This window comes from Aotus nancymaae, unplaced genomic scaffold, assembly GCF_030222135.1.
Source record: "Aotus nancymaae isolate 86718 unplaced genomic scaffold, 86718_ANA_hifiasm-v0.15.2.pri h1tg000048l, whole genome shotgun sequence".
Classification (NCBI taxonomy): Eukaryota; Metazoa; Chordata; class Mammalia; order Primates; family Aotidae; genus Aotus; species Aotus nancymaae.
Window position 1 is genome coordinate 13,618,372 of NW_026988462.1, and position 26,455 is coordinate 13,644,826.

The window sequence follows — 26,455 nt, forward strand, 5'->3', positions numbered from 1 at the left end:
CTAGGTATTTTATTCACTTTGTAGCAATTGTGAATGGGAGTTGACTCATGATTTGGCTCTCTGTGTATTATTGCTGTATAGGAATGCTTGTGATTTTTGCACATTGATTTTGTATCCTGAGACTTTGCTTAAATTGATTATCAGCTTAAGGAGATTTGGGGCTGAGAAGATGGGGTTTTCTAAATATACAATCATGTCATCTGCAAACAGAGACAATTTGACTTCTTCTTTACTTATTTGAATACACTTCCCTTTTTTCTCTTGCCTGATTACCCTGGCCAGAACCTCTAATACTATGTTGAATAGCAGTGGTGAGAGAGGTCATCCTTGTCTTGTGTTGGTTTTCAAATTGAATGCTTCCAGCTTTTGTCCATTCAGTATGATATTAGCTGTGCTTTTGTCATAAATAGCTCTTATTATTTTTGAGATACACTCCATCAATACCTAATTTATTGAGAGTTTTTAGCATGAAGAGGTGTTGGATTTTGTGGAAGTTATTTTCTGCAAATAGATCAATAAAAAGTTCTGAAATTGAGGCAGTAATTAATAGCCTACTAACCAAAAAAGCCCAGGACCAGACAGATTCACAGGCAAATTCTACCAGAGGTACAAAGAGGAGCTGGCACCATTTCTTCTAAAATTATTCCGAACAATAGAAAAAGAGGGACTCCTCCCTAACTCATTTTATGAGTCCAGCACCATCCTGATACTGAAACCTGGAAGAGACACAACAATAAAAGAAAATGTAAGACCAATATCCCTGATGAACCTCTATGAGAAAATCCTCCATAAAATACTGCCAAACTGAATCCAGCAGCACATCAAAAAGCTTATCCACTACAATCAAGTTGGCTTCATCCCTGGGATGCAAGGCTGCTTTAACATATGCAAATCAATAAATGTAATCCATCACATAAAAGGAAGTAATGACAAAAATCCTTGTCACTTTTTATTTCTATTTGCTTTTATTAGTTTGGCCTTTCAAGTTGCAATGCAGAAGAATTCATCATTCTTTAAAATTTCTGTGTGCACTTTAAATCTCAGATGAAATATGTTTTACTCATTAACAACATCAAAATGCTCTAAGGTGAAGTTAATCTTATAGTTTATTTACATCTACATAGTATTGCTTATTTTGCCTTTCAAGTGTGTGTACAATACTACTTCCTTGAAGGAAGGAAAAATACTTTGGCTCTCATTTTTGTGGACTTTGTATATCACAAAGAATCAAAACAGCACATTGTAAATACAGAAGTTCAATTAATTTAAAGAATTGAATTCAGCATATTAATACCATTATTATTTAACAGACCTAGTTATATATTACCTCACATTTCATCAATATTTGTTATCACATTATTAATGTGAATTTGATACAGAGGGAGAAGATGAGCCAGACTTGATTAGTTATTAAAACAGAGAAGACTAATGAGTCATAGTCCTTTTCACTAAGTTCATAAAAGCTGCACAAATATAATATGCAATACAAAGATTGAAGGACTGTGATTGATTTATTCAAAGGGGATATAGGACACTCAGGTAGTATGTTTTCATTTTCATTGGTAGATGGAAAAGCCATAAAACTTTTCAACAGGAGGATTTTTGAAAGATGAGAAGGACATTCCTGCTAGAGTAAGAAAAAGCACCAAAGAATAAAATAGCGTGATGTGTTTGAGGTGCTTTATGCTGATTATTATGGCTGCAGCCCAAATTGCAAGAAGCTAAATGAGTAATTTATGAACAACCTTGCTCACTGTGCTACAAAGGATTTATTATGCTGTAGTTTTAGTGACCTGATTTGGTTTCTCTTTTATTAAATAAAACTCTTCATTTGGAAACTATTAAAATAATGTAGATGAAAGTCAAAAGATGATATTTTACAAATGAGATTCTTTGTGGTAAAATCATGATAGATATGAGATGGAATATATGATGGATTTTTAGGAATTGTAGTAAAAATGAAACATCACTAAATATATGTAAAGTAAAAGGAAAAGCAAGGTAAAAATAAAAGAAAAAGTAAAATAAATGCATTCTGAACTCCTGGCAGAGTTATATCAGTCAAGAATGAACATCCTCATAGAGCTAAAAAACAAAGTATGATGATTAAATTGAAAACCGTATAAGCAAAATGTTGTTGAGGTTGAATTTGAGATTACTATATGCATAAAACTGATTTGTTGCATAAATTTAAGTAAAATTAGCATACAGATAGTTATGTAAGAAACAATGACCAGAAGCATGAATGATCATACCCAGGATAAATATGCCTAACATTTGTTGAGCATTTATTGTCTTTGTATTTTACATGTATTAACAAATCTAACACATTAAACACAAAAGGAAATCAAGACAGGAAGATTTTAAATCACTTATCCAATTTCTCAAAACTAGTACCTGTGATTTTAATCACTTTTGTGTATTACCTCTGAAATAAAAATAATCATAGAGAAAGTAGTATTCAACTGTTATCAACTGAAGTTTCAAGAGAAAATTATATTTTTACAATTAATTTACAATCTTGGAAAGATATTTTTAAATGTAGTCAGAGGCAAGTTTGATTGGCAGAGTAAATTGATGGTGCTCTTATTGTGACATATGTGGTCTGCATTTCTTTTTGCACAGCAGTGTAGCAGTGAATAAAAGACAGTTTGTAGAGGCTCAGAGTTTAACACAAAGACTATTAAGATGGGAGAGATAAAAATGCTGTGAGATTATGGTGAACTAATTAGTAGATGGAGATTGAAGATATTTGAGAAAGAGGGAAAAAATTCCCAGTTCTGAAGAAATAGAAGCAGCTGGAATAGAAATCGGAAGTGAAGGGAATAGTGTGAAACTACAGGAAATAAAATCACTTTATCTGAGCCATAATAAAAAGAAATAAGTGCATGTAGAAGTACTTTGGGATTTTGTTTCACTTTTTAGTTTGGAGAAGGTAGTTGACAGACCTGTTTGGTAAATTGACTATTTTATATTTTTTGCTTGGTCAGTGCTGTAATTTAATATAATAGCTTTAGAAACAATTGGCAGTGAGTCCCCTATTTTATCTGAGTGTAATGTGAGTACTTAAGTTTCTTTATGTGTAGTAGACATAAAATCCACTTGTCACTATTTTTTTGTTTAAAGAAATTATAAAGCAATTAGAAATTATAAAGCAATGAATCAGTAAGGAGTCAAGCCTTCTTTCCAAAGGCATGACTGTAATTCCAGCTTTGGGAGGTTGAGGCGGGCAGATCACCTGAGGTCAGGAGTCTGTGACCATCCTGACCAACATGGAGAAATCCTGTCTCTACTAAAAATACAAAATTAACCATGCATGGTGGTGCATGCCTGTAATCCCAGCTACTTGGGAGGCTGAGGCAGGAGAATTGCTTGAACCTGGGAGGCAGGGTTTGCAGTGAGATGAGATCATGCCATTGCACTCCAGCCTGGGCAACAAGAGCAAATATCCATCTCAAAAAACAAAAGCCCCAAACCAAAAGCAAACAAACAGACAAAAAGCAGATAAAAAATTTTACTACAAACTCCATTTATTTTATATTTTTGTGAAAAGATTAACTCATATTACATATAAATGTGTGTGGAGTGTGTGTGTGTATACATATAAAAATTGATTATATGAATTGAACCATTCTTGTCCTATCCAACTAAATCAGGTGCCAAGAGAAAAGCATTCAGGGCACATGGCATCTGCTCCAAGAGTTAAATATTCTACAAGTTCAGCTGCTAAAATCACCTGCTGTAACCTAAGACCAGTTTTACCTACCAACATTGCTCACCAACCAAAGCTTGCCAGCTCCAAATATCTTCTCTGGTGCCAAGAATCTTACTTCCACAACAATACCTAATATTTCTCTACTAATAAAACTCCTAAACTTCCCTTTGTTTTTTGGACATACCTAAGACCACACAATCTGTGTGTATGCCTCAAATTGCAATTCTTTGCAAATAAAACATTTTAAATTTAGATATTTATCTTTATATTTTATATGATTTTGACAGCGTATGTTTAGATATATAGTTGAATGTCCTATAAATTTACTTGATATAAAATTTAGTAAGAGACAAAATAACTTTTTAACTTTACATTCACTTAAAAATAGAATACTTTTTTTTTTTTTGAGACAGAGTTTTGCTCTTGTTACCCAGTCTGGAGTGCAATGGCACGATCTCGGCTCACTGCAACCTCCACCTCCTGGGTTCAGGCAATTCTCCTGCCTCAGCCTCCTGAGTAACTGGGATTACAGGCACGCGCCACCGTGCCCAGCTAATTTTTTGTATTTTTTTTTTTTTTTTTTAGTAGAGACGGGGTTTCACTATGTTGACCAGGATGGTCTCGATCTCTTGACCTCATGATCCACCCGCCTCGGCCTCCCAAAGTGCTGGGATTACAGGCGTCAGCCACCGTGCCCGGCCAAAAATAGAATACTTTTACTTAAAATTTTAAATTACTTTTAAAATGACATTTTATTCTTACATATGATTATCATATGAATTTGATTCAGATTCACACGCTACTGACTCACACAGAATCAGAGGGATTATGTGCTTGTTTTACCTATTTGTATTGTTGATGTGGTCATATTTAACATCAACTTTATTTAAATCATAGAGAAACACATCTAATACTTGAATGAGTACATAATTTGTTATCAATAGCACCAACATAATGTATAATTATTATTGTATATGTGTATGTTTATCATGAATTATGTTATTGGTAACTATTATATATAAAATGTTAAACTTTTATACCTCCATATTAGTGTACTTTAAACACAATATTTATTTCCTCTGTAGTCAAACACTTGTAGCATGTAGAAAATAATCAGCATAAACATTTAGATGTCAAAAACAAACATAACCCACATTTTTTTGACTGCCACTACATAAACTGCACTAAAACAATTAATAATGATTTTATTATTTTCTTAAAAATATCAGATGAATATTCTTATTTAAATTATAAACGTACCCCAGCAGGTCATATTATACTCTATCCCCATTTTACAGATGAGGAAATGGGTCAGCTAGGTACTATACTAGGAATTTATAGTAGCATAGGAAAAATGCAAAAGTGTTATTTGCCTTCATGAAGCATCTGTTCTAGCAAGAAAGACAATCACTAGTCATGTGAAGAAATAAATGAATTAAAAATTACCAGATAAACAACAACAAAAACAGAGGTGGAGAAAACACTTCTAAAGTGTTTTCTTTATTGAATAGGATTGACAGCAACAGTGAGACCTGGAGGGAAATAAGGAGTTAGTTACAAAAACAACCAGAAATAATTTCTTTAAATATACAGGCATAGCAAGTGCAAACATTTTTCTGGGTTCCCGTGAGGCCGGCACGTCTGCCGGGGACTCTTGGCCAGCAAGAGGGTTCCAACCTGAATAGGGGAGTGTGCGGAAGAAAAGAGAGACAGAAAGTGGGGTCTGGAGGACTGAGTAAGCAATTGCTTAAACAGCAATGCCTAAACAGCAACTTTATTTTGCACATAGTTAGTATATATATTTTTGTCCTACTTCATTTGCAGGAACAGACACCATTATCTCATACATCAAAGGGAACAGAAAGTCCTCGGGATACAAGCTTAGGCAGCAGATAACACAATAGGAAAATCAGATACATAATCGGATACAATCAAGTCGTCCAGGTGGGTCTCATTATCGGGTTGGGGAAACCTATAGTTAAAAAGTTAACTATCTATGCAAAGCACCAGAGAGGCAGTAAACCTGTTATCTATGCAAACAGCAGTCACAAGAATAGACACAGGACCCAACAATAGGGGGTAAACAAAGTCATAAATGCAGGAAAGAGACACAGTGTCTCCTCAGACCACATAGGTGTTACATCATCGTCTAGCAAAGTTATTTTCATATATCCTTTGATCTCAGCTCAGCTTCCCCATAGCTCGACTACCTCCAACGGGAAACTGTGTCTGGGCTCAAGCTCACCGTATGGTGAGGCCCAATTCCGAGGGGCCTCACATGGGAATGTTCCCCACACATTTTGAGTAGGAGGAACAGTCCTAGTAATTCTACTAATTGATAGAATGACAGGGGATAGAATTTTGTGAGTGCATGTAACATAACAAAGCTCGAAGGGTAAACAGAAAGTCATATCTCTCAGGAGCCTGATCACTTACAGCCTTGGTAACCAGGATTGAGCATTTCTTCCTGTGCTGGGCTGTTACTTCGTATGAGTGTACTAGTTCAGAGACCATTTTCATCTATTTGTTCTTCTCTTTATACTATTTTGAGCTATTCAGGAATAGAGCCTTCTCTTTATATATTCACAAACCAGGCATCATACTGGTGAGTTTTTAAACCACAATAACTTAAATGAATGACTTCAACTGTAGAAGACTTAATAATGGCTGTTTCCACTCACTAATGTGTATGAATTGCAATCAGACACACAGAAAATTTGTAACATCATTTCAAAATTTTGTATCAATTATTACTCTCCAAAAATCATTTTTAGAGTAAATCTTCAGCTATAAATTTTATATAGTATGTACCATGCTTTTTCATTAACAGAGTAGTGTAATATAATGGGCAGCCAAGCTGTTTAACATCTTTTTAAAAATATTAAATATTTATTTTAAAATAGTACCAAATATCTTACATATTTGATTATATTGTTTGCATTAACATTATTTTCTTCAGTAATTAAAAAATATATTTAAAAAATGTTCATATGGGCCCTTTTGTCTGATAACATGTAATACCACTGATAATTTTTCAGAAGACTTTGAGCTTAATATGACTGATTTAGGTCTTGCTAAAATTTTATTATTTTGATCTCTCTCCAATGCATTTACTCATATTTATTCCTTTTCTTTCTTATCTTTCACACACAAAAAAATCACATTAAAAAATCTGCCAACAATTTGCTTTTGGGCTGAGTCTGATAAATGAGATAGGGCAAATATGGAAAAGCTTATTTTTTCCTTGTGATTTTAACATGTTATTTTATACTCCAATTTTTTTTGCTGCACTCCAAAGTCATTTTGACCCTGAGCAGAAAAGTTCAGACAGACTTATTTTTTCTGGCCTTCCATGTCTTCATTTTTTACCCTGTGGTTTAAAAGTTTCACCAATTTCAAAAAATTTTCTTTGTCAAATTCTTCATTCAGTTCCTATATTGCTGGATGTTGCTCTTTAAAATTGTAATTGCCATTGGGCGCGGTGGCTCATGCCTGTAATCCCAGCATTTTGGGAGGCCGAGGCGGGTGGATCATGAGGTCAAGAGATCGAGACCATCCTGGTCAACATGGTGAAACCCTGTCTCTACTAAACATACAAAAAATTAGCTGGACGTGGTGGCACATGCCTGTAATCCCAGCTACTCGGGAGGCTGAGACAGGAGAATTGCCTCAACCCTGGAGGCAGAGGTTGTGGTGAGCTGAGATCGCACCATTGCACTCCAGCCTGGGTAACGAGAGCGAAACTCCATCTCAAAATAAATAAATAAATAAAAAAAATTGTAATTGCCAATTTTAGTCTTATTCTCATCTAGCTTTAGAGAAGCTCCTCTACAGAGAAGGAGAAAAAAAAAGCTGATTAAAACCTCACGTGACTTTGGAGGTAATGGATGGAAAGCTATGTTGAAAGTCTGTTTAGAATTCTAAAAAACAACAGACTTTGCATTTTATTGAAACATTGTATCGGCCTGTGAGCTTTAAGGGAATGAGCAACATTGGCCAAATTCCATTTTTTTTCTTATTAGTGTCATTTTGTTAAATTTAAATGCAACTTGTTCAATGTTTCAGAGATCCAGAACTTCTGTTTCCTGGTAAACTCAAATGTTCTTCATTCTAAAAGGGAAAACTACTTTATTTCTACCACACCCTTATCTAGCGAGAGCGTTAACCCTCTCACTATTTCTTCAGTAAAGCCTATATCTTCATGTCTACAAATAAAACAAAGTGAGATACAAACTCCAATGCTTTTAAGCCATTTTAGACAAATGAGTCAATGGATAGTTGCTAAATATTAACCTGGGAGTGACAGTTGATTCTTTTGAAAAAGAAGTTTTTTTTTGTCAATGTTTCTGTAACAGAGACCAATAAACTGGACAAGGACTGATAATTATCTACAAATTGTAGTCCATGGTAAATTTCTTACTGTTTAATATTTTTTAGATTTGACATAGGAAATATACAATAAATCCAAATAACACATTCCAAACAATTTGGAATTCCAAACAAAACATTCTTCTTTCATTAAATGGCATGTGATATATTTTAACACAATGTTTGTGTTTCTAAAAATAATACTATAAATAAGTTCAAAAAGGTATGTGATTATTTTTTAACTGTGATAAATATCTACTTTTCTTCAGTGCTTACAATAAGACAGATATTTTGTTGTTCACTTGACTGTTATCTCATTTAATCTTCGAAATTCTCCCATAATCATTATGCTCATTTTACTAATTACTGAGAAATCATAGTTTGCTTGTACAGGTCATAAATACTTTCTTTACCCATAGTTTTCTCTTGTTAAACTCACAAATATTTGAAATAGTATCATCATTTCCATTTTGTATATTAAGAAACATAGAGATACTTTGCTGAAATGCAAATAAATTTTGATATATTTTATTCACATCTGCTTTAACACTTTGAACAATTGCTACCTCTTATACTTAACACTCCTTTGATGTGCAATCCAATGATATTAGAACCAATTGTACTATATAGATCATTTCCTTTTCTGTATTGAATAATAAATTGGGGTGTACCAAAAATAATTAATAGTCTTTATGGTAAAGATTGGCAATAAATTGAAACAGTCTTTAAACTTTGAGCTTATTAATTCTTCCATTGAATATGGATTACCAGGAGAGCCTGTGATTTTAATGGCATTATGCATAATAATTTCAACTTAAATGAGATTTTGAATATTTTAATAAGCTATGTAGTATTTCCAATAGAATCTATAATTGACATCTCAAAGAAAAACTTTCCTTTTTTGCTCTTTATGCTTGAGCAAGTTTCTAAAGAACATTTATATAAAATGCATTTTAACACTTTAATATTGATATTAATGTTTGACGCCAAAAGTTAGTTAATTCAGTTTTCTAGAGTACTACCTTCTTCAATGTGAAACGTAAAAGACTATATTGACCCAAATAAGTAGGTCAGCTTTTCAAAAGATTCTTCAAACTCTCTTTTAATTGCTCCCAAAAATATTTTGTTTTGATTTCTTTTAGTGTAAGATGATTTTTATTCCCACCGATGCACAAATGTATTATTTGAAATAGCCAAAAGCTACAGTGATTTATTTATAACACTCTAACATAGTTGACCTTTGAATAAAATGGGGATTAGGAGTGCCAAACAACATGAAGTCGATAGTTCATATATAATGTTTGACTCCCCAGCAACTTAACTTTTAATAGCCCACTGTTGACTGGAAGAGTTATTGATAAAATAAAGTCAATTAATACATATCTTATCTGTTACATGTATTAAACACTATGTTTTTACCAGAAGGTAACCTGGAGGAAAGAAAATGTTATTAAGAATATCATAAAGAAGAGAAAATATTCATTAACTGGAAGTGGATCATTATAAAGATCTTTATCCTTGTCATCTTCACACTGAGTAGGCTAAGGAGAAGGAGGAATACCTGTTGGTCTTTCTACCTTAAGGATGGCAGAGGCGAAAAAATAATTGTGAGTATAAGTTGACCTGCAGAATTCAAACATATTGTTCAAGGGTCAACTATAAATGGCAGTTATGTTACTAAATCAGGTTTGAAATATCAGTCATTATTAGTGACATCAACTGTGTTACATCTAGTGTACCCCAATGACTTATATTCAGTGTACCCCAAAATTCAGTCTAAATCAGGTTTGAAATATTAGTCATTATTACTGACATCAGCTGTTTTATATCCAGTGTACCTCAAGTCTTATATCCAGTGTATTCCAAAATTCAGTCCAATTTATGTATTTAAGCCCAATCTTGTGATTATGCTAAGACTGGTGTCTGATTATAATTGAATAAATTATTAATAAAGCAATCATTCTATTTCTTCTCTGGTTAAAATATTCATATTTCATACAATATATTTAATTAAACTTTTAAATATTTTATTTGCAAAGCTGGAAGGAACAATGTAGGAAAAATATTGACAAATTAAATTTCCTTTTGCTAAAGTTTTACCAAAAGTGAATGTTTAAAAAAATGCAATATCAAACAAATGTGGTAGAGGTCAAAGTATCTTTTCTCACTCAGTAAATGAATATTGAAGAAGGACTTCAGAGAGTATTTTTAAATTGACAGATCTTAAAATGTTACCATTGTGATAATGAATAAACAATAAATTCTTAGACTAAAAAAGACATGTGATACTATTTTTATGAGAATCCTCTGATTGTTCCAAAGATGCTCCCTGAGACTGGATTCCTTGGTGTGCCAACAGAGAGCAAAGCCTGGGGTAGCTTTGAACTTTAATAAGCAAGAGGCCACTAGCATGAGACAGTCTCCCATGTTTTGAGTTCCTAAGTACCAAAATGTAACCTAACTTCAGGTTATAACAAATGGCTACGTCTTGGCCATCACAGTTGGGCTTCAGCTGTTCAAAGGCAGCCCATTCTTCACAGCATGTCCAACTTAGGCAAACATCTAGCTGTAACCATTCAGGTGATTTCCCTACTTCATATCTGTGTTCTTTCTGTGAAATGAAAGTTGATTGCTCACACTGGTAGTTAGAGCTCTTGGAACTTCTAGTTCTGAGTGCTACCTAATTTATAAATTGTTCTTAGCTCAAATAAACTCTACCAAATTTCATTTGCATTAGGGTTTTTTTTTTTTTCAAAACACCAGATTAAGTTCAAGCAATTTAGCATTAACTGAGAGGGACCAGTTATATCACAGCTATTTCTACGTCAATAACATTTTATATATCCATGAGAAATCCCGTACCTGTGAGACAAAAGGTTGAAGGAAGAAAGAGAATCAGAGCAATATTTTATGTTGACGGAACTTACATTTTGAAATTTCACTTGGTTTGGACACTAGATATCAAAAGGACACTAGATATCAAAAACAAGTACTTTCACTGTTTATTTTAATTATTATTTATCTTTTTAAGAGATAAACTATTATACCTTAAATGGACCATGCCACTTTAATGCCATTCCTTAGGAAATTTCCTAAGCTGGCCAACATGGTGAAACCCCGTCTCTACTAAAAATACAGCAATCAGCCAGGCATGATGGCAGACGCCTGTAATCCCACTGAACACAGGAGGTGGAGGTTTCAGTGAGCAGAAATATCACACCACTGCACTCCAGCCTGGGCAACAGAGTGAGACTCAGTCTCAAAAAAAGAAAAAAAAAAGAATCAGAGGTGGCACTGTTGAGGAAGTATTTCTTGAAAAGTTAGTCTGAATTGTTGTCAGGATCCAGACCTAATAGAAATTTCTATAAGGGAACTCCTGACCTCAATTGATCCTCCCGCCTCAGGCTCCCAAAGTGCTGTGATTCCAAGTGTGAGCCACCATGCCTGGCTGTGATTCTTAAATTCAACATTCCAGCCAAACTTTAATTACAATTTTCAAGCACCCCATTCATCTCACCTCCATGTCTTGGCATTTTTTTCTCATTATCTTGTAGTGTTCTTTCTTCGTCTGGTTAATAATCATGTACCCTTCATGTCCAAGTTTCTAGGTCATTACCCATAGAAAAAAATACTTGGTGACTCATAAAATCTGTTAGTTGATCTAGTTTACCCATTTCCTGTATTTATCTCTATCATAGGATATATAGCTCTTGGCTGTAAATCTCTTTATGTGCCAGGTTTCACAAATATTATGTAACTATAATGAAAGCTGAGACTGTCTGGCTTAATGCTGTCTCTCTAGGGTGGCACAATACCTGGTACATAGTTGGAAATTGATTAATACATTTTGGATGAATGGTAGATTATCAATGTGCCTTACACAACTATCAACATCTTTTTTATGTGAACCTGTTGAGTTTCAACAAAAGACTTCTAGGAAATTTTCTCTAACTTCCTTTGGTGTTTGACCACGTACAGAGAGGACATGTGATTACAAACACATGAATGCATCTTTTAATATTTCAACAAAAAAGAACCTTGAACTTATAAAACAAACTTTAGAAATTATGTAGTTTCATTTTCTTAGGGGAAGAAACTAAGTAACAACAGAAGTATATATCAAAAAAACAAATCATTAGTAATTGACAGATCAAATACAAAAACTCATCCTCAACTCCAGGTTTCTTGATCTCAACATTTTCAGAGACTATTGACCTATTTATTTAATAACAACAAGATTATATAAAGTGAAAATTTCTCAATTCTTGTTTCAGTTGATTCAGTTGCTATACCATAACCTAATTTACAAGCCTTCCAGAGTGCTGAGATTATAGGCATGAGCCACCACGCCTGGCCTGCTTTGCATGTGTTTCAATTTCATCAGGGAAGAGAAGAGTAAGGCAATAGACACTCCAAGAATTACCTTGTGTGTGAATGCAGTTGTGTGCTGATAGCTACAGTAATCACCCTAATTTTATTGGCCAATTTTCCTACTCTTAATAGAGAATCTCCAGCCCTTTACTCAATTCCCACTCTAAAAGTTTTCAAGGAGTATTCTCCATGGGATCACAAATAACTCCACTCCAGTTAGTCATGTTCAGTGTTTCAGCTGCTCTTGTTACATGTTTTAGCTTTCATGTGGATTTGCTAATGCTCCTGCTGTCATCAGCTTCTTAAAAATTTAGCCCATGCTCCAACTGTAACTACTTTCTTCGGGGAAGTAGTTTCCACCTGTAATTACTACATAAAGTTAATCTAATTTATACAACAAATTCTACTTGCTACAATCAGTGAGATAAATAAATTGCAATAAATTGAACAAAATAACGATTAGACTGATCAGAACAGGTATTACAGTTAATCTTAGCCAAAAGGCCAAAAAGCAATTAAGTAAATATTATATAAAAATAATACCCAGTGCAATGAATCGAGCCCAACTGTGGAACTACAGACTCTGAGTCCATATCCTCAATCTTTCAGCTTTTTCACTGTGTGATTCTGGGCAATTAACTTTATCTGTCTCTGCCTCAGTTTTCTGACTGGTGGAATAGAAATAAAAATTCCCTCATAGCCTTGTTACTTCCCTCATACCCTTGCTATTAGACTTAAACCAGTTAATATTTCTAAAATGCCTAAAACAGTACACATTATACAGTATTTTTAAAATATGTGTTTTTTTAATTGGCTTTAAATGGACATCTGTAAAAATAGTCACATAAGACTGCAAATTAACATTCTACAAAATAACTATAAACATGTGACAAAATAATTCTGTATTAAAATTGATATAGGCAATACCATCTTAGCTCTAGTAAGTGCATTTTTGTCTGTAAATTTATTACATATTTGAATAATAGAATACTGCAAATCATCAAGCAGGGATACAGTATGCATTGTTTCCCAGTTTATCTGTGAAACCCTCTTTTTCATAAAGATTTTATTAAGACCTTTCATAACTTATGCACGTAAATTTTCATAAGATCACAGATGGGAAATTTTGCCTTAAAAATATTATGCTGATAAGGAATATTTCTACATTATGCACTACTATATGCAAGATTTGTAAATTATCATTTAGAAATTTTTGTTGATGTGGTGGCTCACGTTTTAATCCCAGCACTTTGGGTGGCGGAGGCAGGCGGATCACGAGGTCAGGAGATCAAAACCATTCTGGCCATGGTGAAATCCCATCTCTACTAAAATAAAAAAAAATTAAAAAATAAAAACTTAGCAGGCATTGTGGAGCCCACCTGTAGTCCCAGCTACTCAGAAGGCTGAGGCAGGGGAATCACTTGAACCCGGGAAATGGGAGTTGCAGTGAGCTGAGATCATGTCACCACACTCCAGCCTGGCGACAGAGCAAGACTCTGTCTCCAACAAAAAAAGAAAAGAAAAAAAAAAAGAAATTTTAGCTATTTAATTACAATGTCTCCAAAACAGTATACAAGTGATGAATAATGTGCTTACAATTATTAGAAAAAATAAGTATAGATCAGAAATGCCATTTATCACTTTCAACACTGAAAATTATAGAACTATATATTCTCAAAATATGAAATAGTCTGGTTTTCCAGATGTGTACAATACACCAATGGAAATTAATTAGAGGTAAAAGAAATTCAGCTAGTATTCAAACCAGTTCAATTCTGCTTGCTTTTATGTCATCTTTAGAAAAACGGTTGGCTATATAGCCTTTGAAATAATTTATAAGTAAACTTAGTTCACATTTAATCACAATTTAATAATCTTTACATTATTAAATGTTAAATAGATATTATCATATTTTGGTTTGAAGATAGTGAGTTAAATTTTTCCTGATCTTAGGCAGATAAAAAAACATACTTTATGGTATTATTCAACAATAAAAGCATACTGAAATTTCTACATATGTTCATTTATCAGAATTTAATATCCTACATTATAATTATAAAATACATAGTGTAAAAAAAAAGAAACTAAATTATTTGCATATATAATACGTATTTTATTGGTATTTTAAACTAAAATGTTCTATTTTTGTGTTTGTCATTGCATTTGAGAAAATAGTTTATCTAACAAACTTACATATGTGATATACAGTATAGTTCCTAAAGTTAAAAAAACTAACACATAAATATGTATTTATGAGTGCCTATATGTGCGTATTTGTGCATATTTACACAAAAGCTCATATAGCATTGTATAACAGTTTTATTTGATCTTTACAAATAAGATGTATACATGGCACTTTTAAAGCATTTTTATTTTTAAAATAAACATTCAAAATTCAGCAACTCAATGAGAATTCTATATCATATTAGGTATATGATAATAATTTTGTGAACTATTTTTGGTCACAATTTAACTATTGCTGTAAATAATTGAGTGGTAAATAGTATTTAATTGTGGATTTCCATAGGCAGAAAGTATAGTTAATCAGTTACAAACTAACAGGCTCACTATGGGAACCAATTATTCAAACATTATAAACAGTAAATAATCAGATCATAGATTTGAGTTTTGTGTTTTCATTTGGAAAAGATAGGATTACGTAAAATATTAAGCAGAATGAGCTCTTTTTGTTCAAACATTCTATGAATACAGTATGACGCTTTCCTTTTGTTGCACTTTGCCACACTTCTCCATGATTTATTTCATGCTCTGTCTTATGGTTGAAAGGAAGAGTCCATGTGGTTGACTTTTTTCCATCATACTGTAAATATAAAAGCCATGTTCTATTTCGTACATAGCCCTTTATCATCATTATTTACAGCAACCTCAGTTGTTTTGATTACATTTTCCTCATTGTTTCCTTCTAATGAATTGTATTCATTCTACTTTGCTGATAATTCAACCTCAATTTATTCTGAAAATATTAATGATATTATTAAGAGCTTATGTCCAAGACCTCTCTATCTCTCAATTTACATATACTTCTTAGGCAAAATTACTCTCTTTTGTGAATTTGTGGCTTACTGAATATGTGGCTCATAATGCACACATACAACTCAAAAACCTTTCAAATCACCTCCCCGACATTTCAAACACATTACATATGAAATAGACTAACATTTTTGCCAAATATTTGTTCCTCCTCTAAACAACTGACATAAAAATACATGTTTAAAAACTCTAGACTCGACTTGACTGGACTCAATCATATTCCTTATTTTTGCATTTCCAATAAACCACCAAATTGTATCATTATCTCTCAAATATCTCTACCATCTCTCTATTTTGTTTCCTTCCTGCTGTCTTTGGTAGTCTTGTCCCCCTCCAGTTCTTGAGACAGAATTATGTGTTTTTAAAATGTGAAGTAAATTGTTATTCTTCTTAAAGTCATCTAATGACTTCTCCTTACCGATAAAGATTGAAGATTTTAACTTGTACAAAAACTCATCAATAATTCTATTATATATCATGTTCCAGACTCTTTGGAACTATTTTGGCACATAACTCTGTAGTATATCTAGAATTTTACATACACACAAAACTGTAAATCTACTTCTCCATGTCTCTCTTGACCTGCATTAATCCTCTATTTTCTGTGCTGTAGGACTAAGCATGCTTCTCTTGGAAGTAAATTAGGAAGAGAAGATTTAGTAAAACTGGCTTAGCTGAGCTTGAAATCATATATGCATAAAGAATAATGTAAATGCTTTATGCTTTATACATGTTTACAGTTTTCTTCATGAGGCATTTGGCATATGGAGGAGAAAATGTAGAAAATTAGTGCTTAAATTGGTCTAGTACATCCAAAAGATTTAGAATGTATATCCAGTAAAAGCTAAACCATAATGTTCTCCTAGTTTATCCAAAGTTAAATATACCACTAACAAAAAGACAAATATTTGATGATTTCACTTACTTGTGAAATTTAAAGAGTTGTTCTCATAAAAGTGGAAAATATAATAATACTGTTTACAAGAGGATTGGTAGGTTATGAGAATGAGGGATATGGTGAGAGCTTGGCCAATGTGTACCAAGCTATTGTTAGACAGGAAAAAATATGTTTTGGTGTACTATTATATAGTGGAATGACTAGAGTTAACAATAATGTATTGTATATTTCAAAATACTTGGAAGAGTGGTTTATGTTCTCATCACAAATAAATGGTAAATGTTTAAGGTGATACACACGAATTGATCATTACACCATGCATACATGGATTATAATAACAGGTTTATTATAAATATTACATACTTATTTCCATAAATATGTAAAATTATTATGTACCAATCATAAATTTGAAAAGCCACAATAATTATTAAAGCAATAACTTCTAAGTTTCAGATATCATTTTCTTTAAAAATGAGGAATGTCATGTCAGATTATTATTTTTTCTTTGTTACTCTATCTAATAGCTTAACAAATCCAATTTCTGGTCAGTTATTGTTTTCTAAAATATAAACCTAAAAAGAATCTAAAATGAAGATGATTTTTAGTGTTAACAACTTGGCTGTCAGTAGAATCAATTGATTAGAATATATAGAGAGAGTGAAATGAAACCTGTGATTCCAAGATGGCTTTTTTAGTTGTCACTGTCATAATGTGATGTTTTTAAATATCAATTAGATGAAAACACTGTAATTTTTCTAAAGTTTATAATTTTAAATTTTTAAAAATTTTTATGGGTACATAGCAGATGTATATATCTCTGGTGTGGTACAAGGGATATTTTGATACAAGTATGCAATGTGAAATAAATATATCATAGAGAATGAGGTATCCATCCCTTCAAACATTTATCCTTTGAGATACAAACAATCCAATTTCATTCTTTAAGTTATTTTAAAATGTACATCCAAGTTATTATTGACCACAGTTACCCTGTTGTAATATCAAATAGTAGGTCTTATTCATTCTTTTTACATTTTCTGTGCGCATTACCCATCCCCACCTCCCCACCCTCAGGCTTCCACTATTCTACTCAGACTCTGGAAACCATATTTCTACTTTCTATATCCATGAGTTCAATTGTTTTGATTTTTAGATTCCACAAACAAGTGAGAACAAGCAATGTTTATCTTTCTGTGCCTGGCTTATTTCACTTAACATAATGATCTCCAGTTCCATTTATTTTATTGCAAAAGATGGGATCTCACTGATAATAGTTACAAAAGAAATCATGGAGCATTATAATTTCAGCTGGTATATTAGCCTCTTTTTTTTTTTTTTACATTAAAACAGGTGACTCCAACTCTCTTCATTTTAAATTAGAACATAAAAGTTAAATTTATCTCCACTTTGCAAGGTATTTTGATTTAACTTTCAAGCAGACAGATGGATAAGATGTGATTTTATATAATTTTGGTTGTTATATTCTAATTTGAATTTACAGTTTAAAATCATATTTAAAAATCTTCCTCATTTTTTAGTCAAATACAATTATAGAATTTTAGGTCATTAAAACAATTGTTATTTTTACCTAGATTTCCAGATCACTGGTTGATAACATTTCAAGGTGAGTGAGTATATAGGCTTTGGTTTGGTGAGAATTTATCTATCACTTTCAGACTACAGATTCTAAAACATTTATATTTAGATTCAATTCCCTATTTGGTTTCCATCTCAGTCTGGATACCTAAAAAGCTAATCTTTCCATCTTGAGCAGGGGATACCTAAAAAGTTAATCTTTCCATCTTGTGGTTTTCTTATTTAAAATCAAATATTTACAGTACAAGAATATAGTAAAAAGAGAAAATGAAGGACAGGTTTTGCCTGATGTAAGCATTTGCATCCATAACTAACATATTATTCTAAATATTTTAGTTTGCCTGCAAAAAAATAAAAGTAAAATTTGATGTATTTTAAAGCACACTTAGTTTCTTGTACATATAATTTTAGTCTTTTCACATAAGAACTAGACTGGGCCATGTTATTTTATTTACCACAAGAAAACATAAGTTGAAGTAACGTGTCACCATTCTGGGCAGGTATGTTAGTGCTATTCACCTTATCTTCTTTTCCCCGCTTCTGTAATCATGGTGGCATGTTTTGAAATGTACGTACGTTTCTTGAAGAACACAATGAAAAGAGACTTCTCACTGAACTATGATGGAAATTTAGTATTAAAAAATTAATTTTTATAATCCATTGAGGTTTTTGTATTCCTGGTTCCTTTCACATACTCAAAACTTTTCTAATTCATAGTTTCCCTGCCAATTTCTATTCTGAAATTACCCAGACTCTTTTTATATATAAGACAATATACTTTCATCTTAATCATTTCTCTAAAGCTCAGCCTCTACTATGACTTCAAAATATTGCATATTTTCCTACTACCTGTTAAGTCAAATACAAACACTTTGGGTCTAAACTTGAAAATATTTTTATATTCACATCATTGCCACTTTGACAGAAGTTGTGAAATATTTTGGGTATATCAGATTAGACCTGGAAAAGAACAAATCACAACTTGGCATATCTTCTTCTATAACATTTGTTAAAATTAAAGAAAATTACTAGTGTAGCTGCCAAGACTGGCTCTGAGTCAACAGAAAAAGTATCAAAAGAGAATTACTCTTACGGGAAAAATACCACAAACACATTATACAATCGTATATACAGGGACAGATAATTAGGATTCTAGCTGAAAGACAGTGAAGTCATAAAACTGATGGTAATCACCTTTTGATTATGTAATCAGTGTCCAGCTGCAGAGTGGATAACTGATGAAAGTGGGAGTCAGGACAATACCAGCATCGCATAAGATTGGATACACAGGTCAGTTAAGCCAAATAGGGAGAATTTTGTAGAAATCCTGTTTTGGGGTTGAACAAGCAAAGTGAAAACAAACCATTATACAGAGATTTTTATTTTTTACTTCTAGTATTACCTTCTTTTTAAACTCCTAACTAATGCATATTAAGATTAAAAGAATATAATTTTCATTTGCCTTTTTCTTATTACAAACTTTTTTGCTAATTAAATGTAGAGATTGATTTACTCTGTCATCAGTTGTTCTATGCTCTATTTACAGTTCTTAGTTTTCACTTCCAGTCTTGATATGACACTCATATTACTGTATGTTTTCTTTACCTATTTTCTGGTTTTTGAAAGTAAGTATGCTATTTCTTAATCATATCTAATTCAAACCAAGTAACTTGCTTATTATTCTTATTTAACATGCATCTGCAAAGTGATAGTGATTGGCCTGATACATTCTTATTAAAAAGTGTCACATTTTTTTTCCTTTCATATTCAGGATCTGTTACCCATTCTTCTTCATCCTTTCCTGTGAATTGAGTGGCTGACCTAAATGAGCTCCATCTAGTAGCATCCTTGATCTCTGGTTTTCAGTTTGCTTTGGTCAATGAGGAGCCATAGAAGAACACTAAAGGGAGGGAATAAGTAAGGTTTCAGTTTTTTATTTTCACGAGTCTCCCCTGTTCAATAGCCACTTATGCACTGTGTTTCTTCTGTGTAATTTACTACTTCTTCCCAGAACACTGTATTCCTCAAGTACACAATACTGTATTTCTGAATTCTAGATTCTAGTAACCAGCATGAATCCTCTTTGTCCAGGATGTAGTCACAGCTTCCTGACAGTAACTGCACTCTCCTTTGTGTTCCTCTGTACCTCATCCACTCTTCATAAATGACTCCTTAAATTATTCTAATAATTACTTTTCTTGGAGCAGACTATTAGTTTTCTGATGGGATGCAAACTGAAATAGCAGTTTGCAATAAATTCTGACTCATTGCTGAATATTTGCAGATAAAAAGGATTTCCATAGGGTAATATTATTAAATTTGAGGTACTAGTTTGAAAAAAAAAAACTATTTTGAAAATAAAAACACACTTCTGGCTAGAATGCTAAAATAATATGAAAAGAAAGTCTGTTAAAAATTAGTTGACTCACTATTAGATGTAAAATGTTTGTAAATATACAATATTTGTTTTAAAAATCAATGAAATCAAACTTTAGGAATCATCTGTGGGTTTATTTCTACTGCAAAAATTTTAAGCAATCTCTAGAGTGAGACTGCAGGCTCTCTAAGAATTTGGTCACTTGGTGGATATCCAATGACCAACCCAATGACCACAACCAAGGAGGATTTAGTAAGTGGATTTTATTATTTGCAAGTAAGAAGAAGCGTCCGAGAATGAGGCATGATCTGATTGTACCTTGCAAGGAGAAGATGTCAAGAGAAAATTGACTGGATCCTGCCATGCGGTGATGCCAGCGCTTGATCTGGTTAGATCTTGGATCTTGTCGAGTGGAATCCACTTCTTACTTCAGTCCCCATGCCTCTGTCCTAGCACTTAGATTCTCCCTGAGATTGCAGGCTTGTTTCCAATCTGAGGGGCCGTAGCAAATGAAAACAACTTATTTATAATGAAACTTGTCCTATTTATAGTTTTCAAATAACCACTTTGTTACCTAAAAGTTAAACCAAATAGGTTTGGTGTTACTACAGTATGAAACTCTAGAGGGAGAATGCAGGCTCTACAAAACCATTGAAAACTGGAATCTAGAATTTAGTCACAACTTTATTTGCCAGGTGGGGGTGATAGAGCTTATTCTTTTTGCAGTTCTAGTACTTGTTCCAACTTCTCTCTTTTAAAAACTATAGCCAATAATGATTCTGTCTTTGAGAAATTGTAAGCATTACTTTTCTCATGTACAAAGATAAACTTAATATAAAAATAATAATATTAATATTAAAGGAACCATTATTTTAGGTAAACTTCACCATTTTGTTTAGTTATAGAAGAAGTTAGAAGGTAATGAAAAGGTTTCACTCTTCAGTTTTGATTTGAGACTGAAGAGGAATTAACAAGATGATGATGATTCAATACTTGACAGAAAATATATGCACAATGGAGCTTCAAATTTGTCTTTTGACTGTCCAGGTACGCTGAATAGCCCAGGTAGAGTTAGTTACTTATCCAATGTAAGAGGAAGAGAGTCACTTGTCTAATGTGGATATTTAAAAAAGAAGAAAAGAGAAAAGAAAGTCAAACTCTCCTTTCAAACTTGTTCATTCTTGGACCTTTTTATTTCCTTTCTGTTTAGAAATCTAGTCATTTAGCAATGGGAATTACAACATGTTTCGTATATTTCTTCCATTGATAATATGTATTGAACAAGAAGTATGATTTTAGAAATTATAATTGTAGAACAATTTATGAAAATACATACTTATAAAAGCTCTTATAATTCAGCTATTATCTAAATATTTTTATTCATACGTGAATATTTGTACATATAGATACATGTACATATGTATGTATGTGTGTGTGTATGCTAATCTATATTTTGGTTCCAAAATACATTTTATAATGCTTTAAAGCAAGAAACTATATTATACTTCACTTTGATTTAAAATTTTATCTGGTGTAGAGTAACACACATATAAAAACTCAGTAATGATTGTAATGTTAATAAAGGTAAATTTATTGAATAATTCATACACATCAACATAGTTATTTCTTTTCATTCTTTTTTCAACCCTATGAGAAAGTTATTTTATTTCAGCAAAATTATAATATTTTATATGAAATTAAGGATCACTGAGATTCAGAAACTTGTCCTATTTATAGTTTTCAAATGAAAGAGTACTATAATGCTGGTAATGGTAGTAAATACAGAAGCTATTAGAAAAAAATATATATTTTACTCCATCTCCCAAAAATGGGCAATAGACTTTGACTCTTTCTTAAACAAAACCAAAACCAACAACAACAAAAATCTTTCTCAGATAAAATTTTTAATCATTTGTATAGTGTAAGTTATTGCAAAAATAATGTGGGTTTTGCAATTACTTTTCATTGCGAGGGCCGCAATTACTTTTGCACCAACCTAATAAAAGTCCTTGACACATGTGTTAGCCCATTTCATGTTGCTGTAACAGAAAACCTGAGATAGATAGTTTACAAAGAAAAGAGAACTATTTGGCTCGCTATTCTTCTGGCTGGAAAGCTCAAGATTGGATGCCCTTATCTAGTGAGGGCCTCAGGCTGGTACAAAGCAGAAAAAGATCACAAGGCATGAGTGGAAGCAAGAGAGAAAAAATACAGAAATCAGGCTCTTTTTATCAACCAGTCTTGAGAGAGCAAGACTTCACTCACCCCTGTGGGAAGGTGCTAATCTATTCATGAGAGATCAGCCCCCATGACCCAAACATCTTCCACTAGGCCCCACTGTCCAACATTACCATATTGGGAATCAAATTTTAGTGTGAGTTTTGCAGGGGACATACCAACCTATAGAAACCTATTAAGGCTTTGCTGCCATGATTAGACATGTTTCGTAATAAACCACATGCACTTATATATGTGATCTCATTTATTTCGAATGTCATAAATAAATATCAACCAACCACAGTTTGTATGTAAATCACAGTGTTACAAAGTTTCAGCATTATTTCTATAAATAATAAAAAAGCCAATGAGGCTATAGCACAAATATAATTGTTTATGATCTGTTTATAAGTATTTATGCTTATCTTTATTTCTATTTTATACCAAAAGAAAAATATAACAATTTTAGGTTAGTATATGTCTTATTTTTTAGATAACTGACTAACGTGTCTCAAAGGTGAACATGTTTTACCAAAATGAATACTTTTTCAGTTAATTGATCAAATGGATGAATTCTGCAACCTCTCACGTTCCTTTCCGCAGTTAGAGTGGGGAACTGGTTGAGTGTGAACTGTGGGATTTACTGCAGCGTCCTACCCTAAAGGCAGTAGAAGACTGAAATGCAACCTGTGCAACTGGGCTTGATTCCCAAGTCGCAGTCTGTCCCCACTACAGGAGGCTGCGCTACTCAGAGAGAGATATTTAATAGGAAGCTGAAGCATTAGGGGGCCAGGGAGATGATGTGACTGGGACTAGTTTTCCAGGTGAATGAGATGGGGTTGGTGGAGGATTTGGTGCTACAGCCAGTCGGAAGATTTCAAATGCAAACACATTGCTGTGTGAGGCACGTTACCCTTTGTCAGTTACTGTGAATATGTGTATTTTAAGCAGTAAGATACACCGGATCAGAATTCTCTGTGCATTCTCAGTGACACGTTTCCTGTGTTGTGATTGTTCTGAAGACAGAGTGGCTCTAGCTACTATGAGAAGTCCAAATAAAAATTGACCCAATAATAATAATAACAACAGTAATAATAATCTTGCTGAGAATGGCAAGAGATAAGCATGTATATTATATTAATTCCCTTGTAAGTTCCTTAAATGACTTCAATTACAGCTAAAATTAATCCTCTTATTTGTATTAAAGCAACTTAAGATTGTACAGTTTTCTTTCAAGGCTATATACATTCAACAATACTATAAGCATGTTGAAAATTAAACATAACTCAGTAAAAAAATTAGCATATTCATTTTGCATTTTAGATTTAATAACATTTAGCATTCCTTTAACTTTTAATATTAAAATACATAGAAAAACTATTAATAGAATATGTTCAATTCCAATGAAACATCAAGTTTTCTAAAGGGATATTTTTGTAACTCAATTTAATCCAAACAACTGGTATAAAATGTTGTGCAGGTGAATCCAGAGAGTATTATATGATGTATAGCTCTAAGAATCTGGCACAAAAAAATTTCAACTTCTATTTATGAATCCATAAAAAGTAAAAATCATTTTTGATGCTGGGACTTATAATTTTGCCAAAACTATCTAAATTTTTATTTAAAAAATCATCCCCATGAATTTGTGCTCTGATTAGATTGTTCTTTACTTTAAACTTATGGTCAGATTTCAAATCATACTGCCACATTCTAAGAATCAAATAGGAATAAGAAGAAAACAAACCAGTAAACATGAGTACTTTCTGGAAAAAACTCTTGGTTTACAATAAATAATTATTTTGTTTGATCTCTTTATAACAATTAATGCATAAAAGAAAGTGATAGAAATCTAAAGACATAAAAATTATTTTTAAAATGATCCATATTAATACAGTACATGACAAAAGAACATTTGTATTTCCACTTTTCTTTTGATTTTGATTGGAGATGCAATGATGTTTATAGTAACACAAATAACTGGGCAGCCCAATACAAATTTTGACATGAATAATGCCTGACACATGATAAGTACTCAATATCTATAAAATGAACAAATTGATGAGCAAATTATGCTAAATACGATTGATCTACTGTTGTATCCTAGTCAATGCAATCAGCATGAATTATAATGCTAAACGCTAATCGCTATAGTAATTGTCATATAGCATTACAAGTCAGTCCAAAAGAAAAAATATGTGGCTTTAGGATAAATTGTGACTTTAAACCTAATTGTAGTTATTACAAACAACTCCTTAGAAATATATAGACAATAATCTTAATCAGAGGCTAACTCAGAGTTGTGCAAAAATTAGGAAGCTTGGTATTGAGATAGTATAAAATGTTTGGCATATGGTAGGGAAAAACTTGCCTGGGAATTGGACAGCAACTGAAATAATTTTCTATGAGATGGAAACATAATGAGAACATAAATTCTCCATGTTGTATGAAAGAGATTGAAATCTATAAATGAAATATTTAATTTATAACAGTTTGTAATGATTGCCTTTTCTATTTTGCATTCACTACTCTAGCCAATATTTTTATGCATGCTTAGTGTTTGAAACTGTGGAATACATTGGGGGTATGAGTTACATTTATATGGATTGGGAGCTCTTTAAGTGTTTTACAAGCTGATAACTTGGTGATATCCACATTTCAGAATAAATGGAGAAGATATGAAACATAAAGTTGAGAAAGAAAAGACTGAGAGCAGATGAGTCAGGAATTCACTGTAATAGTACAAACTAGACAGGAGAGAGGCCCGAGCTAATAAAACTTCTAAATTATTTTCAAGGCTTAGAAAATAGCATCCAAGGTTAAACAGCATAACAGTGCATCAATAGAGGTAAAGAATATAAATGTTTGAATTTCAGATGGGTGCTTTTTATTTGCTCTGTGTGTGGTTCATCTGTCTATTTAGCTACATGTATCTATGAAATAGCTACCTATTTTTTATTGTTGTTGCTGATTTTCATAGAACCTGGAATTGAATAAAAATGTCAGAATTTAAGTCTAAATGGAAAATTATGATTCAATATTGTTTGTACAAAGCAGGTATCTAGATCAAATGAAAAATTTAGTTTTCTTCATTCTGATATTACCAGTTTTAGTAGACACAACCATCTGCTGTTTGAAATTTTCAATAAAGGATATTTCAGTAATATACATCACATGGCAATGACACAGACAACATTAATACATTATAGTAATTCCATTAATTGTAAAAAATTTGACATCCCTAAAGGCACTATGTTTTTTTCAATTTTATAACATTTGCATTCAGCAAGTAGTAAGTAGTCAACAAATGATGCATTAATTACATAATGTATGTATGATTGAATTAATACAAATATAGTAGTTATATAGTTAATGCTATTTAAAAATATTTATAAAAATGTTTCTCAAATCCAACTAGCTTAGAAATTGTTGTATTTGAAAATAGACATGTCCTATAACCCAGCAATGCCACTACTGTGTACATGCAAAGTTATACCTAAGTTCAAAAAAGATATTTACAAGAATATTCTTAAAGACGTGAATACTAGTAAAGTTGAAAACAAGTCAAATGTCATAATATAATAGTTATAATAGATAATATGCATTATATATGTTATATATTATACATATTAGATATTTATAGATGAGAAATATAGTTATATAAATAATTATATAATATCTTACGAAGGTTATAAGGAATGTACAAAATGGAATGTATAATACTCTGTTGGTGCATAGAAAGTGCTTTCTTTTGGTGAATATATTTTTTAGTCATTGTTTTTTAACCCTAATTGCATTTCTCCCAAAAATGAAATGTTGGCAAACATATTATGAAAAATATTGATTAACATACTTTTTGATA

The 26,455-nt window shown here is 32.3% G+C and overlaps 1 long non-coding RNA gene and 1 other non-coding gene across 2 annotated transcripts in view; one reads left to right on the forward strand and one right to left on the reverse strand.

Moving 5' to 3' along the window:
• Positions 1-26,455, forward strand: part of LOC135268964 (uncharacterized) — a 396,879-nt gene that overhangs the window by 157,718 nt on the left and 212,706 nt on the right. The window lies entirely within an intron of this gene.
• On the reverse strand, positions 12,786-12,970 carry LOC135268971 (U2 spliceosomal RNA). The gene has a single exon (XR_010337302.1). It is a non-coding gene; the product is annotated as a U2 spliceosomal RNA (small nuclear RNA).